Below are 16,816 nucleotides of genomic sequence, written 5' to 3'. Positions count from 1 at the left end.
ATAGTCGCTCGCAAGGCAAAAATATCTAGCGAATGAGAAGATGACCGCCATACGAACATATTTTTTCGGTCGGGTTAAAGAAGTTTAGAACTCGAGTTATAAAAAGAAGACTACGTTGAAAAATAAATCGCAACTTTCAAACCATTTTGTTCTTTGTTTGTAGGTTAAGTACTTATTGAACCCTCGCATATTTTAATATTTTTTTTTAGTTGATTTTAGTTTGAAAAATCCGTAAAATGGAGCACATGCGTAATATGTAAGGCAGCGTGGCCGAGCGGTCTAAGGCGCTGGTTTTAGGCACCAGTCCGAAAGGGCGTGGGTTCGAATCCCACCGCTGTCAGATTTTGCAAATGCGAATTGCGTTTGTATTGAATTTCTTCTAACGCGAATTTATTAAGAATAAACTTTCTTGAGTTGAACTGAATCGGAGGTTAGTAATGCTGTTGATGACCCTTGATGCCGTCATACATTTACTTTGTCGATTTGTAGGGTAGTCCATTTTTATCGATAACTCGTAAGCAGTGTTGCCAAGTTGGGAATGTGTTAGCTAAAAAATTGTGGGGGGTTTGAAAAAATTCTACGCTGCTATGAACATGGGCCCCATTTAAATTAACCCCAAATCCTTAATGAAGTAGAACCCCAAAAAATTATATGGAAAATAACAAAACAAAATGTTTATATTTTTTTGGGGATTAACTTCATTTTATTTTTGTGGCCCATTTGTATGATGAAAATAAACTCTAATATTTCAAATAAAAATAAATCTCAATTTCCGTTTTGGGATTGTGCTTGGTTTTCAAATGGAACTAAGTTTAGCATTCAGGGATTAGACAAGGGTGCACACTTTTTATTATTTTAGGTTAAACGGATTCCCAAGGTATTCTTACAAAGCAACACTTATTTTTTTTAACTTCATATTTTTTCCATCAGTTAGGGTTCATTTTCACACCGTTCTTTAAATCAAAGGAGAAAAAGGGTTCTACTTTATTATGGGGTCGATTATGATGCTTCAGTTACATATTGTTGGGGCTTGTATTCATTATGAGACGTCATAATTTTAATAAATAAATAAATTACTCATATTCGAGAGTAATGGTCGATCCTTCGAAGTTAATTTTAAAGAAATCTGTAGTATGTTTTTGTTAATAGTTTCCTTCATATAAATCCACCATTTTACATCAATTATTGTCTCTTAAAAAATATATACTCTAGATATAAGGCTGAGCCAAAACGGTACAATTTTTTGTAGTTCATAAGTTGAAATGGATTTCTTTTCTATTCAATAAAGTGTTTTTTTTTTATGTTTTGTTTTAATTTGTTGAACCAAAGAAAAATTAAAAAAAAAATAAGTAACATTTAAAACAATATATATTATAAGAAAAAAAAATCTAGTGACAGCGGTGGGATTCGAACCCACGCCCTTTCGGACTGGTGCCTAAAACCAGCGCCTTAGACCGCTCGGCCACGCTGCCTGTTGGCGACTGACTGTCAATTGTTCTTTTTATACTCACAGATATCTGAAACACTCCGTATACCATTCATGTCTAGACATTCCTATATTTGGAATGCTAAATTTCTATTCCAATTCTAATTGCGCAAATAACAAAATTCTTTCTTTACATAACCATCATCAATCGTCAGGTAGTTAAAACAAAGCAACAACAATTTTTATATATTTTCTGTTGCTGGCTGCTGTTAACATCTCTTGCAGTATGTTAACATAGCTGGAATACAGTGTTGCCACGATAAATAATGTGCCAAAGCTAAACAACGCACTGTTTCATCGGTTAAATATCTTAGTGTTCGAAAGCATCTCGATGGGAAACAAAAAAGGTTTGTATGTTCCAACAAAACCTTAATTCGTTCAAACTGGTTGTTTTGAAATTGTATTTTTTTTTAATAAACAATACTGTGGCTGAATTTTCCGACCTACAGTGCACTCGCGGTAATGTGAAGTAATTAAAACCAAGAGAGTTCACGTTAGGGATGCCAGACGTGCTCTCTTAAAGAGGACATGTACTATTTTTTTTTTACAAAATGTGCTCTTAAACCAAGATAGGCCAAAAGAGCACGCAAAAGTGCTCTATTTGTATGCATCAGAACAAATATTACTCCAACGCGATTCAATAAATGGTAAAAGTAAACTGAACATACATAAATGCCACACAACGAAATTTTCCTTCGCCGTTATTTTCTAATTAAATAGTGTTTTACTTTATATATCTGTTCTAAATGTAAACAAACTTCTTTCAGCAAATTTTTTTAACTAAAACAACAAAAACAATGACTTACAAAGTATTGTAAAAAACTTAGCTTGAGTTAAAAGTGGTTTATTTTATGTATTTGGTATAAACCTTTTTTATGTTTAAATGAATTATTAAGGAATTAAAAAGTGTGCTCTTTTTTCGTATGTGCTCTTTTTATAAACTGAATGTGCTCATTTTGCCTTTTCTGGCATCCCCATCTCTAGTATATTTCTATTATCAACGAGAAGCAATCCTAAAAAAGACCATATCACGCTTAAAGCCTAGTACTAAGATCATGTTTTCGCACGAAAAACTGTTATACTCCATATAAAACAAGTAAGTAAAGTCTAAAGTCGGGCGGAGCCGACTATATTATACCCTTCACCACTATGTAGACAAACATTTGTGTTACCATCTCAACTAGCTTTATAAAGGTTTGCATTTCCAGATACAAATACTTTTAATGGAAACAATTTTTTGTACTTCTATAAAAACTCTAGAATTAAAATTTAAATCGGCTAACGCCCTGGGATGAAACACAATGTTAGTAAAAACCAGTAAGGAAAGTCTAAAGTCGGGCGGGGCCGACTATATTATACCCTGCACCACTTTGTAGATCTAAATTTTCGATACCATATCACATCCGTCAAATGTGTTGGGGGCTATATATAAAGGTTTGTCCCAAATACATACATTTAAATATCACTCGATCTGGAAGAATTTTATAGACTTCTACAAAATCTGTTGACTCAAAATTTAAGTCGGCTAATGCACTAGGGTTGAACACAATGTTAGTAAAAAATAAATATGGGAAACGTTTAAATCTGAAGCAATTTTAAGGAAACTTCGAAAAAGTTTATTTATGATTTATCGCTCGATATATATGTATTAGAAGTTTAGGAAAATTAGAGTCATTTTTACAACTTTTCGACTAAGCAGTATCGATTTTTTTAAAGGAAAATGTTGGTATTTTGACCATTTTTGTCGAAATCAGAAAAACATATATATGGGAGCTATATCTAAATCTGAACCGATTTCAAGCAAATTTGGCACGCATAGTTACAACGCTAATTCTACTCCCTATGCAAAATTTCAACTAAATCGGTGCAAAAAATTGGCCTCTGTGGGCAAATGAGTGTAAATCGGGCGAAAGCTATATATGGGAGCTATATCTAAATCTGAACCGATTTTGCTGATATTTTGCAAGTTTTTCGAGACTCATAAAATATTCGGATGTACGGAATTTGGGGCAGATCGGTTGATTTACACGCCAATTATGACCAGATCGGTGAAAAATGTATATGGCAGCTATATCTAAATCTGAACCGATTTTTTCCAAAATCAATAGGGATCGTCTTTGAGCCGAAACAGAACCCTATACCAAATTTTAGGACAATCGGACTAAAACTGCGAGCTGTACTTTGCACACAAAAATACATCAACAGACAGACAGACAGACAGACGGACAGACAGACAGACGGACATCGCTAAATCGACTCAGAATTTAATTCTAAGCCGATCCGTATACTAAAAGGTTGGTCTATGATTACTCCTTCTTGGCGTTACATACAAATGCACAAACTTATTATTCCCTGTACCACAGTAGTGGTGAAGGGTATAAAAACGTTGGCGCGAAATAAATGCGAAATCTTTGTTTTGATAATTTTCAAACACATATTTTTACAACCCTGGATTTTTCGCACGAAAAAAATAGGCAGGCATATTATTTCTCATAAATATGTTAACATATCTGTGTTTGATACCCTATTTACGGAGACAGATGAAGATATTCGTTTTTCGCAGAAAGGAACTTAGTACTAAGCATAATTTAAGGCGGGTACGGTGGTCGAATTATCTACACAAAATAATAATTGTTTCTTAATACTTTTTCTATTAATCCATTAAATAGAGAATTTATACTTTTCTGCACTGTCTTCTTAGTTTTAGGTTAGGCTAGGCATAGTGACAGCCCGATATTTCAGGCTCACTATTCAGTCCATTGTGATACGACAGTGGTGAACTTCTCCCTTATCACTGAGTGCTATCCGATTCTATGTTAAGCTCAATGACAGTTATAGGGAGATTTATCATTATTTATTAATAATATCTCCTGTACAACAAAACAACATCTTAAAATTTTATTACATGGTTATATAATTATTTTAAATTTAAGTATGTACATAACAATATTATTTAAAAATTGATATTATTAGTAATATTCCCTGTGTAAAATATTTGAAGGTGGCGGCGATATGATCAGACAGGTAAGATTCTTGGTAGAAATTACCCAACTACACGCAGAGAAGGAATATGATCATCTCAACCATGTTTCGAGAGCAAAATGTTATTTTTGGACGGTGACCATGGAACATTTTTGTCGCAAAAATGTTGTTTTCTCGGCAAACATATACATGATTGCCGAAGTCAGACATATGCTTTTTGAGAAAATAACATGGTTGCCGCAAACATGTTACATGTTCTCCGTCTAAAAATAACATGTTGCTCTCGAAACATGGTTGAGGTGATCATATTCCTTCTCTGGGTGTATTGGCTAAGATTTTACTACATTCATTTTACTAGTGTTAGCCATCCATGCCATAGACCTTATAATACATAGATGATCCACTATTCTCTTTAAAAAATATGTGTCAGTTCCAAAAATTAATTTTCTGACATTTCGTTTTGATTTTTTCGTAAAGAGTCAGTCCCATACATTAATTTTCGCACATTTGCTTTTGTGTTGTTCGTAAAGAGCAATGCTGCTCAAAATTAAATTTCGTATTTTCGCGGTTTTGGTCACAATTTTGTGTTCAAATATGAACTTTTAATATAAATTTATTTATAAATCCTCTGGTGCATCATAAACGTTCTAATTTTGTGTAAAATTGGCAAACTACAAAAAGGAAAATGAAAGAGATTGTAAGCGTGCTCTTATTTTTCTCGTTTATTTTTAATCTTCGGAACTGTCAAACATAGTTTGACACCCATGGCTCATCTATGTATTATAAGGTCTATGATCCATGCAACTACGAGCGAAAAATAAGAAACCTATTATTTAAATTAGCTACTGAGGAGATCGAACCATTTACCAGATTAGTTTAATACCCCAACCAAACGCGTATACGACAAGTATTGACAAAGCATTAAAATGCAAATAAAAAGAAATTAAGTGCACGAAATAAATTTCCATAAAGGGGAAAATGTATTTTTTTTGTTATTGCCTAAAATTTAACATTGTTTCATTAAGAAAATTAAATTTTTCATTAAAAAAATAAAAACGAAAAACAACTAAAAGATTACAAACATGTATTGAACTAACATGGTAAATGCAAAATTTGGTATGACGCAAGCCAATTTCCTATCTTCCTCAAATCTATAATCTTTGGTCGTATACACGTTTGGTTCGAGTATTAAACTAATCTGGTAAATGGTTCGATCTCCTCAGTAGCTAATTTCCTATCTTCCTCAAATATATATTCTTTGGTAAATGCAACATTTGGTATGACGTAAGCCAATTTTCTATCTTCCTCAAGTTTATAATCTTTGATTACAAACATGTATTAAACTAATCTGGTAAATGCAACATTTGGTATGACGCAAGCCAATTTCCTATCTTCCTCAAATCTATAATCTTTGGCCTGTACCACATTTGCTGCACTCACCCTATTTATATTTAATAATTCGAAAACTTTAACTTAGTACCACCCATTGGTTTCCAGAAAAAAATGTAGTTAATAAAATCACCAATGTTAAAATGTTCATAAAATTAGTTGTGGCAACATTGTATTGTTAACAGAAACAGAAACAGAACTGTATGCAATGTTTCTACAGAATTTTGTTAACAGGTCATAACAGTCGTCTATGTTTCTACAGTATTTTGTTAACAGTCCACAACAGTCGTCTGCGCTGTACTGTAAAATTTCTGTAGTTACGAAATCTATGGTATGCTTTTAGGGGTGGAAATAAAAAGACGTGTGTGCAAGTAAAGCACGTGGTCACAAGCAAATACATTGGAATGGCATAGCGAAATGGAAGTGTTGGAAAACGAAAAGAAACATTGGATGTGTTTTATTTATGTATGTGGATTTTTTTTTTAAGTAGTTAGGAGAAGGGAGTATTTCATTTCGTTTATTGCTTTATTTATGATAAGTTTCTATTGAAATATTGACGAAACTGCGTTTTTATTTAAACCTTGATGCCAGAATAACGTTACCACATGTTTCATTAAGACTTTCTTTTGTTTTTCTTATATGAAATATTTTTCGCACCAAAACACAGCAAAAATACATGGTGCTTTTGCTATATTTTCTTTTATGCTTTTTTTGTCTTATATGAGATGTGCTTGTAACCGTTACCTACTGTAGATATTTTTTTATACTACCCCGAATTTTTACCAATATTACTTTATTTAAAATTGTTTATCTTCCAATTTGAATTTTCGGGCAAAATTTTGGTTTCAGATTACACAGAAGTACTATAGATTTCCCGAAAAAACATATTTTTTAAAATACGTGTTTTAAATTTAAAAAGTTGATTTCGTAGAATTCGGCCAAAAGTTTTTTACTGGTTGTATCTTAAAATATTTACTGTCCATTTAAGGGTTAACAATAATTCTCGCCATTACTTTTTGTACACGCAGAGAAGAAACATGATTGTCACAATCATATTCGAAGAGCAAAATAATATGATATGAGCTATTTTTGCGGCGACCATGTAACATTTTCACCTGCAACCATGTTGGCTCAGTAAACATAGTTCTAAGAAAAATAAAATTGTCCTCATCTAAAATGTTATTATATTGATAAAAAGAATTTTGTTTCAATCAAAAGACAATGGTCACGATCTAAAATGTTATGGTAAATAATAATATTCAATTAATTGTTTAATCAAATCCGAATAAAAACCAATTAAAAAAATGATTGATATTTGTTACGTTTCCAATTAAAATATTAATTGATTCAATCAATTTGTTAATCAATTCGGAAATAATTTTCAATTACAAACGTGATTGAAATTTTTTCCGTTTCCAATTACACATGTGATTGATCCAATCACCTTTGTGATTGAAACTGAATAATTTTGAGCAATGGAAAGAGCGAAAAGAGAACAAGAGAATGGGTATTTATTCAACAATGTATGATGGAGAGATCAGTCTGTGGAAGTAACTCGTAACGAACGGTTAGGTTTTTGTTTTTCGCGTAAATTGAAAAACATGATTGGCGACATTCTGTCTGCTGCATTCAAAATGTGTGCATAAATATTTTGAACGCAACAACAAATCATAGCAAAGGGCTGAAATAAATAAAGTGTGCAACAACAAACGGCCACGTGGTAAAGGCTTGAAAAAAATATATGACAGAACGCTTTTGAAATTACCTGTGTTTGTGTTTTGTGGTATTGTAAAAATGGAAAACAATCTACGTTTATTGAAGGTAAGAAATTGTGAAATGTGAATACCGTTTTCCATTGAAGCCTGTTTACATTAAACGGACTAAAATAATATATTTTTTATTCATTTCTTTTAGTGCCCAATTTTATTTCGTGAAATTGACCAATCAATCCCATCAACTCCATCATTTTATCAAATATATAGTAATATGTTTGCAATAAAAAAGTGGGTACCGTATTGATCCTTTAAAATTATTATATCTTAAAACCAAGAGCGGTATGGGTTTGTTGGAAGATTCACCTTGAAGTTGCGAAGTAGCGTTGGCATTAAATTGCATTTTTGTTTTACCTGTCTTTTTGAGTTTGAACCCAAGTAGAGAGCAGTATATCTGGTATATAAACTAATGAGCTGAATTATGTAATGGTAAAAAAGTTCTTTCTTTTGGACTTAAAAATATGAAAATTATCCGAAAATAATAAAAAATATGTATTTTCCATTTATATTTTTTCTATTTCCAGAATTTGCAAAGTACCATCAATATAATACCAAATATTACATTGCTTTCCCATTATTTTTGTCTTTGATTGGTTCAAATTTTAATAGACGATTTAATGTGTGGAAATTTTGGAAAGGAATTGCTACTAAAATTAAATTACCGAGCTTCTTAATACACCTTTTTATGCTAAAAGACTACAACTGCAAAAGAAGATTATAAATCTGCAACCTGGAACTAAGAATTGAACTTGATATTCTATGCAGGTAATGTTTAACAAAATTAACTTTTAATTGAACAAAATTAAATTTGAATTATTCTGTTTACTTTCAGAAAAACTAATTTAGCTTACAGGCTGCTGATTTATTGGAAATCTAGGCGCATCTACATATTAGAAGGAACATGCTAACATGGTTATTATTATAAGGAAGATAATGATTTATATAATTTATTTTTTCACCCTATAGTTGTTATTGATAGTAGTTGTATTTGTAAGTTATGTTAGAACAAAACACAAATGACAAGAATCAAATTTATTTGTCTATTGCATAATTCAAAAAATAATAAAATATTAAATATGTTTTATAAGAAACACATATTTTATTTTATTTCAAAAGAAAAAAAAAGCTAAATACGATTTTGGGGTCGCAATATATAAATTTTTTGATCGAAATTTATAGCCAATTTCAATTAATTATTTAATTGAATGAATCAAATAGTTGATTGATTTTTGTCGCGAAATTAATTAAAATTTTAATTGATTCAATTAAAACTGTGATTGAATTTTATGTTAAAAATCAATCACGTTTTTAATTGATTAAATCACACAATTAATTGATTCCGTGCAAAAGTCAATAAAATTTTTAATTAAAAATCGTGTTAGTTTTCAATCAAAATGGGTGATTGATACTATCATTTTCGTGATTGAAGACATTTCAATTAAAAAATGATTGAATCAGCGATTTTCGTGATTGAAATCAAAAAAATGTTTTTTTGTGTGTATGTATACAATATTTTTATAATATTAAATTGAGCCGACGGGCTTTTTGGGCAGCAAATAAATCAATTACTTCTTCAGTCGGCACATTTATTCGGCGATGAACCGACATTAATGCCAATCCATTGAGTCTACTTTCGCTAGTCGAATTTCTAAGATATGAAAGTTCGGGTGAGTACGTAGTAACTGCAGGGATGGAAAATGCAGTACTATAGTACTTTTTTCAATACTTTTTCACCCAGTTCAGTACCGTAGTACCCCCGCGAATGATTTAGTACCTTTTGTGTAGACATTTTTGAGTCGATATCAGATTCATGGTACAATAGCTTTGACAAAATATGTTAATATTTTGAGGAAGTCTTTATCAATCTTATTTGCTAATAGTCTTTTACAAATATGGCAAAACAGACATGTTCATGTGGGAAGAAAATCTCGATTTTGTAAAAGACATAGTCAAAAACAGGATTTTATTGAACTTCAAGAATGTTTTAGTTGAAAAAAAGAATGCGATTCTATATTATAGATTTTTTATTTCGGTAGAAAATGTTGTCAAAATTTTATTTCTATATAGAATTTTTGCAAAATTTTATTTTTATAGAAAATTTTGTCAAAATTTTATTTCAATTGAAAATTTTGTACAAATTTTATTTCTATAGGAAATTTTTGCAAAATTTTATTTCTATAGAAAAAATTTTGCAACATTTTTTATCTACAGATTTTTTTTTGCAAAATTTTATTTCTACAGAAAATTTTTGCAAAATTTTATTTATATAGAAAATTTTGTCAAAATTTTATTTTCTTTAAAATTTAGTCTCTTGACAATAATTTTCCAGTGAAATTTTTGTGAAATTTAGTAAAAAGTACCTTTCCGCTCTAAAAATACCTTTTTTGTACTTTCTTAAGTGGCAAAGTGACCAAAATTTTTAAAAGAATATGCACGTTTGGAAATATCTTTTTATTGCACTCTCCAAGTGCTTCCATCGCTGAATTAGGCAGGTTCTTTTCGCAGGTTTTGCGCCATTTCACATGTGTGTTTGGCTGTTTCGTTGTTGTTGCTATGGCCAAACAATGCGTGTCATGTTCACAAAAACAAACACAAATAAAAAGCAGAAAGACATTTTCCAAAAATGAAATTTGTGGTGCGAGAACAGAAACAATTTGTTTTTTTCGACCGTCGTTTGACGGGCTTTTCAACTAGTATTCTATGATTAGTGCAAGTTTTATAGGTAAGCGTTTTTCAAAATAAAACCTTACACTGAAAAAAACAGTGAACTCACTAGGAAGAAAACTTTCGGTTAATTTTTGAAAATTTTTAATATTTGTAGAAAATTTTAACTAAACAGTATTACAAACGTTGGCATCACGCCGATGTCATAAAAAATAAGTAAATATTTTTGGACAAATTCAAGAAAATTTATTAGACATAACTAAGTTTTTTCACTTGTTAAAGAAAATTTTGTAGTTTGAAGGAAAAACTTGGAGTTCAAAATTGCAAGAATGTCTTTAGTGACATACGAAGTTCATGATGGACGCATTTTTGGTAAAATTTACAAATTGAAAGAAATTCTGAACTATTTTGTGGAAGACACGAATTTAGTTCATCTTTATGCTTTATTTGAGTATATTTTTTTGCTTGGTTTTAGTTGATTTAACTAACGTACACAAAAAATTATTAGAGTAAATGAAACTTTCTCCAAACATAATAATTCCATGAACTAACATAAAGTTAAATTGGCTTTAGTGAAATAGAGAGTTCACTTTTTTTGAGTGTAAGCTTTTCTTCAACATCTTCGATAAGATTTTTCTATGCAGCTAAAAATATATATTTATTTATATAAAAATATTCATTCATTTCGGGGAGGGTTTGATCCCCCTCATCACCCCCCCTTGAATACGGCCTTGCAAAAACCAGGTAAATTTTTTTCAATTACACATTCCATTTTTGTATTCACATAAAACCACGTGCCACATCTGAATAAATAAGTTTACACAAAACGCAGTAATTCCATATTCTCCGTCCATTTCAAGAAACAATCAACACACGACTGACGCGCAAAATGAAAATCGAGTGTATCTGCTCAATGATTTTATAAAATTCTTTTCGCTGCAAAAAACTTAAAAAACTAAATGGTCACGAAAACAATGTAAAGGGTGATACGGTCAAAATTTGGTCAAGGGAAAACGCGTGTAAATCGGTGAAATCGTTTATTTAACCCTGGACAGTCATCCTTATTTTTTGTACACTAACGTCATCCTTCGTCATTTTGACTACGGCTTATTTCAAGATGCTATAATTTGCACTGTGAGCAAAAATGTGAACCAAAATTTAAATTATTTTCTTATTCATTTTGTTCTTAATTAGTATACAACAAAAATTCATAAAATATTTGCATTTGTATAACTTAAATTTATCATTTCCCAATCGACTAAAATGCATTTTAGATCGAAAATGAAATTACGCGTCGTCATTTTGACGAAGGATGACTGTCCAGGGTTAAAAAATCAAATTAAATTTCTTTTTCAAGTTCAATTAGTATAAAATTCAGGTAAAATATTCAGTTAGGCTTTCGCATTTCCAAATCCGAATTGCCGGGCCTCACGCTTGACACCTGCCATCAGATTTTGTACAGCCACCGCAGAAAGCCAGTTTGCCTTGAACTGCTGCTCGTCCTTAGCAGTTTTTTTGGTCTTCTTTAGATTCCGCTTGACAATAGCCCAGTATTTCTCAATTGGGCGGAGCTCTGGCGTGTTGGGAGGGTTCTTGTTCTTGGGAACCACCTGCACGTTGTTGGCGGCGTACCACTCCATGGCATTTTTACCGTAATGGCAAGATGCCATGTCCGGCCAAAACAGTACGGAACAACCGTGTTTCTTCAGGAAAGGCAGAAGACGTTTATTCAAACACTCTTTCACGTAAATTTCTTGGTTGACAGTCCCGGAAGCTATGAAAATGCTGCTTTTCAAGCCACAGGTACAGATGGCTTGCCAAACCAGATATTTCTTTGCGAACTTTGACAGTTTTATGTGCTTGAAAATATCTGCTACCTTTCCCCTTTCTTTTGCCGTATAAAACTTCTGTCCCGGAAGCTGCTTGTAGTCGGCTTTGACGTAGGTTTCGTCGTCCATTACCACGCAGTCAAACTTCGTCAGCATCGTCGTGTACAGCCTCCGGGATCGCGCTTTGGCCGTCGTATTTTGTTTATCATCGCGATTTGGAGTCACTACCTTCTTGTAAGTCGATAGTCTGGCTCGTTTTTTGGCTCGATGCACGATTGTAGACGATACACCCAGCTTATTTGCGGCATCTCGGAGAGAGAGGTTAGGGTTTCGCTTGAAACTACCGGCAACTCTCTTTGTCGTCTCAGCGGCTTCCGGTTTTCGATTTCCCATCGATCCATACTTCCTGGCTGTCGACAAACGTTCCCCAAACACTTTAATTACATTTGTAACGGTTGATTTGGCAACTTTTAGCGATTTTGCCAGCTTTGCGTGCGAGTAGCTCGGATTTTCGCGATGCGCGAGCAAAATTTTGATACGCTGCTCTTCTTGCTTGGACGGCATTTTGACAACTGTAGAGTGAATTCCAAAATCAAAATAGGAGCAACATTCTACACACACACACACCTTCAAAATGAGGGGTGTTCAGGTTTTTTAAATGCAAAATCGAAAGAAATACGTCAAGTTTATATTGACCAAATTTTGACCGTATCACCCTTTACATGGTCTTTATGGCCATGTAATGGTTCTAGACATGTCTATACGTAACTTATAAAAATACTTTTTTCCCTACGAAAAAGTCGAAAAATTGAATGGTCAGGTACATGATTCTCCCGATTCTACCATTTAAATAATAGAACATGTTTGCGGCATTTGAGAACCATTTAAATGCTTATTGCCAACATATATTTTTCACCGCTCGAAAATTATTTTTACAAAGGCAAAATACATGGTTTTCGCGACAATTACATACTCTAGAAAAGCATTACATGGATCCAGCAAGCATGTCCAAACAGGGTTTTTCTCTGCGTGTACCAAAAATATTTAGCGTTTTTTCTGGATGTTTTTGGGGGAAATTTTAACGGGGTTTGCTGAAAAAATTCAGGAAAGGCTGAGTGTTACTATATTCTGTTTTGACTCCCAAAACCATCTTTTGTTATCGTTACTGAAAATATTGATAAATGATTTTTTGTGGCATTGTCGGACTATTCTTTCGCAACGAAATCATCGCCAGGTGATTAAAAATTAAAAAAAAAATTGACGTAAACGGCAACACTTTGTCATCAGGATCGTTTTGTGTCTGCAGATGGATCCATAATGTCGAAGATGGGCCAAAGTTTAAATATAGTCCCAATATCGACCCTCCGATTTCGAGTATAGTTTCTATCAGAAATTGAAAATCTAGAGATATTTTAGGACTAGATGTGCCGAATGTGGTGGTTAGCGGTGGTTAGATCAATCTCTCAAATTGACTGCATAGGCTTCGAGGAAATGTAATTTCCATCTGATTATCCTGAAATTGGAAATCAAGAGGTATTAAGGGACCTCAAAGACCTGTGTCGAATTCAGTTTTTGTCGGTCCATTTTTTGGTAATCCCTACATATACCAACCTCTTTATTTGAATTCTTGGGCTTATAGAAACCATAGTTTCTATCCGAGAACCAAATTTTTTTGCTATTGCCCACATATAGACCGATCTCCCGATTTGAACTCTTGGGCTTCTGGAAACTGTAGATTTTATCTGATTTGCTTAATTGGAAATCTTCAGGTATTTAAGGCCTCCAAAGACATGTATCGATTCTCAATTTCACTTGAGGGGATAGTACAAATTTCAAGGAAATTTGCCAAAAAGCTTAGAATGGTCTTTAGCTTTTTAAGTTGTTATGGGGAGTTGTCCTACAGGAAACATAGAGGAAGGTTGTTGATTTCAAACCAAAGCGGGGTCCCAATCGCTTTAGAGTGAAAATTTCGAAACTTGATTGATTTACCAGAAATTGGCTGGACGTTAAGTAAGAGTTTAGAAAACGGTTCATAATTTTTCCGGTTTAAAATTTTTGTCATGAACTTTAATTTCAATGTAACGTAAAAAATCTAAAATATCTTCTGACAGCGGTGGGATTCGAACCCACGCCCTTTCGGACTGGTGCCTAAAACCAGCGCCTTAGACCGCTCGGCCACGCTGCCTCTTACGAGTAATGTGTCAAAAGCTGGTTTTCTTCGTAGTCATATACGCTAATGTTGTTAAATTATTTGTTATTGTAAAATTGCTTTTAAACAAATTCTATGAACAATTACTGTGTGCCTTCAATGAATTGAAAATTCTATGGTGACTCATGCTTTAGCTAACAATTGTATTAGGCAACGCGATATATAGCAAAAGCTTTCAACAAGAAAGCTTTTCAAAAGTTTAATTGTGGGTGGTGGTGCCTACTTTTAGGAGTCTTGTAGATAGACTATTGTAACGACATTGCTGATGTTTGAATTTCAAATGTCACATGCAACAGAAGGGCTAGAAGGAGAAAACAAATAAGACGCAAGTTTTCAAGTATATTAAATGGGTGTAGATATAGGTCACAAAATTAAAAAGACACATTAGATATGGTTTCTTTACCCTTTATAGGCATTGATATGATTTGGCCATAAATCTTTTCGAAAGAGATAAAATAAATTGCTTAACATTCGTTATATTAGATATCAGAGATGTTGCTAATCCATAATGGACAAGAAAAGGACCTCGTTATTCAGAACATACTCACGAGTGGAATACAGTGAAACCTCTCAAACTTGGACCCTCTGAAAACCGGATACCTCACACAAAAATTTTTTTTCTGATTCAATCACGAAATTAATTGATCCAATTAATTTTTTAATTGAAATGTCTTCAATCACGAAAATGATAGTTACAATCACAGTTTTAATTGGTCATAAAAAGAATACTTGGTTTAAAAATAATTGATTTCATTAGCAAATTTCAATTAATTTTTTAATTGATTCAATTGAAAATGTAATTTATGTTGATTGCAATTGATCTCAATTAATTTTAATTAAAAAAGGTAACTATTTTCAATTACTTTCTGAATTGGCTTAGTGTTTGATTAACAATTGATTGTTTGAAATACATTTTTAATTAAAAATTAAAAAAAAATATTCATCACTTAATTTATTAATTGAAAAAAACTAATTTATTAATTGAAAAAATTTTCAACTTCAATTAACTTTTTAATTGGAAATATTTGGGTGATATTTTCTTCTGTGCTCCCAAACATAGACAGTTGTCTGGGGACGTTTGCTATATTAACTCATTCAAATTAACCTTTCATACCTGGACACGTCTCAAAGGTGGACAAAATTTAGGCGACCAGGGTTTCAATGTTGTATATGGAATATTCACTCATATTTACGATCAGAAGATCCCTACGGGAAATTGGTGGTGGTCCAACCACAGAACTGGTACCAGTCTCTTAATATTAAAATCTTATTGGATCTACACACTTACTGTAATACAATGATCATGGTATAGCTCTTATACATATGTTTCGCCCGATTTTCCAAAATGTTGCCATAATAACCTTATTTATTAACCGATCTTACTCAAAGTTGGTAAAATAAAATTTTCTGTAATACTAACTTTATCTGCACAGAAAAATCAAAATCGGTTCAGATTTTGATATAGCTCCCATATATATGTACCGCCCGTTTTTCCAGTCGCTTACGTTTTCTAATTCAGTAGGGGAGGTTTAGAGTATTATATAGTCAGCCCCGTCCGATGTTCTACTGTACTCACTTGTTTTTTTATTTATTTATTTGCTAATAAAACACGGTTTTTTGGAAATATTCTATCAGTACTAGAGGTGTGCACGTGAGTAATATTTTACTCACGCACACTCACAACAGAAAATTCTTACTTACGAACACTCATGCACGGTATTGTTTCGTAGGATTCACGCTCACGCTCCCTCACGAAAAGAAAATTTGTACTCTCGCATACTCACACACGAAAATGTCTTGATTCACGAATAATTTTATGAGTAATTTACCTGAGGGACTTCACTGAAAACATGAGCATGATTAAAATCGAGAGCGTCATTAAACTCTTAACATCCCAGATGTCACCAAAATTGTAAATGAATTCAACTCGTAAGCATTTTATGTCCGTGGTCGGGATTATTTTCGTGAGCGTATTTTTACGAATATCGTTACTCACGAAGAAATTATTTTCGTGACTCACGCTCACACTCATGCCGTTACCATCAGCGTGAGTCACGAAAATTTTCGTCAATTTCGTGTCACGTGCTCACCTCCAATCAGGACATGATTACTCTTTACTACATTATTAGTCATTCACAATAAACTACTATTGTGATTAAATGAAACGTAACTTTATCTATATATAGACCAAGAAAATATAAAGACATCGATTGCGCAGTCAAGTGACTCAATTTCTTTTTGGAAAACGAGAATTACCGTACAAATCTGTCAATTTGCATTACAAAAAAGGTGTGGATGTATAGAATTGTATATGCTTTTGCAATATTTGGTGTTTCATCAAGAGAACAACGAAAAAAAAAAAAACAAAAAATATAGCCAAATTAAAAAACTCATTTTCAGACGAAAAAGTGCCATCTAACAGGTTGGCTGATAAGTCTCCGGTCTAACAAAAAAAAAAAACTTTTTTTATGTCAAAATTCGTTTT

General features: G+C 32.6%; 3 non-coding genes across 3 annotated transcripts; 1 reads left to right on the top strand and 2 right to left on the bottom strand.

Annotated features, from left to right (window-relative positions):
* The first annotated feature begins 260 nt into the window (after positions 1-260).
* TRNAL-UAG (transfer RNA leucine (anticodon UAG)) lies at positions 261-340 on the top strand. The gene has a single exon. It is a non-coding gene; the product is annotated as a tRNA-Leu (tRNA).
* A 1,052-nt stretch (positions 341-1,392) lies between these two features.
* Positions 1,393-1,472, bottom strand: TRNAL-UAG (transfer RNA leucine (anticodon UAG)). Its single transcript has one exon. It is a non-coding gene; the product is annotated as a tRNA-Leu (tRNA).
* Positions 1,473-14,227: 12,755 nt separating this feature from the next.
* Positions 14,228-14,307, bottom strand: TRNAL-UAG (transfer RNA leucine (anticodon UAG)). The gene has a single exon. It is a non-coding gene; the product is annotated as a tRNA-Leu (tRNA).
* Between the last annotated feature and the right edge of the window lie 2,509 nt (positions 14,308-16,816).

This window comes from Haematobia irritans, chromosome 1, assembly GCF_050003625.1.
Source record: "Haematobia irritans isolate KBUSLIRL chromosome 1, ASM5000362v1, whole genome shotgun sequence".
In the NCBI taxonomy this organism is placed as follows: Eukaryota; Metazoa; Arthropoda; class Insecta; order Diptera; family Muscidae; genus Haematobia; species Haematobia irritans.
This window is presented reverse-complemented; position numbering and strand designations above follow the sequence as displayed.